Below are 3,080 nucleotides of genomic sequence, written 5' to 3'. Positions count from 1 at the left end.
AACCCTAACCCTAACCCCCTAACCCTAACCCTAACCCTAACCCTAACCCTAACCCCTAACCCTAACCCTAACCCTAACCCTAACCCTAACCCTAACTCTTCATTGTATATAAATTGAGGCAGCCCCTCTTGAAAGCAGTATGGAGGATACTCAAAATATTGAAATTAAGCTTTTACAAGATCCTATAATTCCAACATTGGGACTATATTTAAAGGAATTGAATACAGTATATTAAGGAGTTGTCTGTTACCCCGTTTTTAATGCAACATTACTCACAATATCCAAGACTTGGTAATTATCTAAGTTACTGTAAGAAGATTTGGTATATATTCAACTTAAGCTTGAGAGAGGGGTATATTCAAGCCATGTGAGGCAACACAGATGTATTTTGAGGGCATTATGCTAAGTGAAATAAGTCAGAAAAGGACAATTACAGTGTGTTATCATTTATATGTGCGATTAAGAGAAAAGAAAAGAAAAATTAAAAAACCTGAACTTGTAGAAAGGTGGTTTTCAGAAGTGGAGATTGGGAGGATTGGCGAAATGTCATATTTGGGTACAAACTTGCAGCTAGTAGATAATTCCTAGAGATGAAATGTGCAGCATGGTAATTATAGGCAACAATACTGTACTGTAATCTTGAAGATCTTTATGAGACTAGGTCTTACTTATCACTGCAAAAAGAAATATACTTATGTACTCTGATAGAAACGTTATATGACCACTCAGTAGTTATCACATTGCAATATATAAATGCCAGAGTTCAACACCATGTACATTTTAAATTTATGCTTACTGCTAACAATGGTATCTGAAAACAAAACATCTTGAAAAGAATGTATTTAGGAAATATATTAAACAAGCTTAAGCCTAGCTTTCTGTAGTCTAGGGTCAGATTAGGTCAGCTTTGGGCTTTAAGTCCTCTTGAGAAAAAGCAGCTCAGGTGACAGCCGGAGCCACTGAGTGCCCAAACTAAAAGGTAAAACCATTAACAGAGCTACCCACACGCATCAGCTCCTGATGGAGCACTGTAGCCTGCCTGTACTCTGCCTCGTAGGTGGGGGGTTTCTGTGGAGACGTTCTTTCCTGGAGAAAAGTAATATGACCCAGAAGTTTCACATTTTCTCATACAGAGTCACTTTGGCCTGCCCCCATAAGCCATTAGGTATAACGGGAAACATGATGGAATGATTAAAAAAAAAAAAAAACGAAAAAGAATACAGAAAACAGAGGTGCCTATGTGATGAAGTCTTGCTACAAAACAGTGCATTTGAGGTGCAGGTGAGCCCTAAGGAGAAAGGAGGGGACCTTGACAGAGAGACCCTCCCATCAGGGGATGTGTGCTATGGGATGGCACAGGAGGAAGATGGGGACATGGTGTGAGGAGGTTTGCCATTAACCATCAGCATTCCAAGGACACAACAGTGAGTGGGTATTTAATTTCCATTTACCTTTGCCATTGGTATTCACCACTAAATTAATGGAATTATCTAGAACAAAAATGGACCAAAGGATCTTAAATGTAGACAGAATGTAAGAAATTGGAAGGAAGATCAAAGATAGGACATCATAATTTATTTGGGGAAGACAGTATAAGGTTCAAATAATGCATCCAAAACAGCACAAGCTACAGGTATTCAGTAAATCACTGGGAATAAATATTGCCATAGGCTAAATGTGGTTTTCTGTGCATGCTGGGAGAACCACAAAGCCTTATATTTGTGGGATTTTTTTATTATTATTTCAAATACTCTATGATGTACCTGTATTGCAGGAGGAGAAAAAAAAGGCATAATTATATAACAATTTAAAATAACATGTTTGGTATTCCTTTATACATTTTTTATTTGCACTACTTAAGTGGTGTTTTATTAGTTGGACTTTCAAATGCTTAGGCCATAATTGAAGCCAAGGAGCAGATGTTGGCGAATAATGATATTGAAGCCACACATCAACACTTTTCTACTTCATCTGAAAAATTGAATTCTTCATATAATGGTTAGAATTCCTCTGGATAGAGTGCCACTTTCCTATTTTATTTTTTTTTTAATTTCTTTTCAGTGTTCGAGAGTTCATTGTATATGGACCACACCTAGTGCTCCATGCAATACATGCCCTCCACAGTACCCACCAGCAAGTTCACCCAACCTCCCACCCCACTCCACTCCAAAACCCTCAGTTAGTTCCTCAGAGTCCACAGTGTCTCATGGTTCATCCCCCCCCCAATTTTATCTTTATTAATTTTACACTACAATCTAGAATAATAGTGCACTGAAAGTTATTTAGATACACATAGACTGGCTTTCCACCCCAGAGTATTGCTCTCAAGAATGGCATTTGTTATTAACCATGAACCACCTACAGTCACCATTCAGCTCCTTGAAATACAAACTAAGAGGGAAGGGAGGGGTAAACTTTCCAAAGGCTCCAAATGGATGACAAAATCATCAGTGGGCACTTATGTCTACCTTTCTGATTGATTTCATGGGACACAATGTTCAGGATCATGGTCACAGTCCCCTGCATTCAGAAACTTACTCTCCATGATAGCATAGCTTGCACTAGTTTGGATCACACCCCAGTAACCCTCCCCTACTGCCCAGAGGCACCACAGTGTGAGATAGACAACAGGGCTGGGGAGTAGCCCTACGTCACCCTGAACACACTTTGGGACTGTAGAAGGAGAGATTACCTAGAAAATGAGAAAATATCAGTGTTCAAGAGCACTGCTTTGCAGAAACATCATGAATTTTTCCCCTGCAGGAGCTTGTAGCAACTTCCCTTAATTCTGCACCCAGGAATCTCAGCTCAGGTCCCAGCCCCTCATCCAGGTACTCAGGAAAGTGTCTCAGGTTCATCTGAGGCCTTACAGGCTGACAAAAATAAGGAGATAAGACCACCACGCACTTTTAAAAGTTTACTTCAGAGTGCTGGTCAGTGACCTATCACAGACTTAGTGTGAGAATCGGGTGATATGTGTTAGTAAAACTGTGTCTACTGCAGACCCCTGGAAACGTGGATGTCAGCTTTGCCACCTCCTTTGGATGGATTGCCTATTGTTCAGGGGTCGGGAGAATGAC

This window comes from Mustela nigripes, chromosome 13 (genome assembly GCF_022355385.1).
Source record: "Mustela nigripes isolate SB6536 chromosome 13, MUSNIG.SB6536, whole genome shotgun sequence".
NCBI classification, from domain to species: domain Eukaryota; kingdom Metazoa; phylum Chordata; class Mammalia; order Carnivora; family Mustelidae; genus Mustela; species Mustela nigripes.
The sequence above is the reverse complement of the archived record's forward strand: the minus strand, read 5'-3'. Positions refer to the sequence as shown.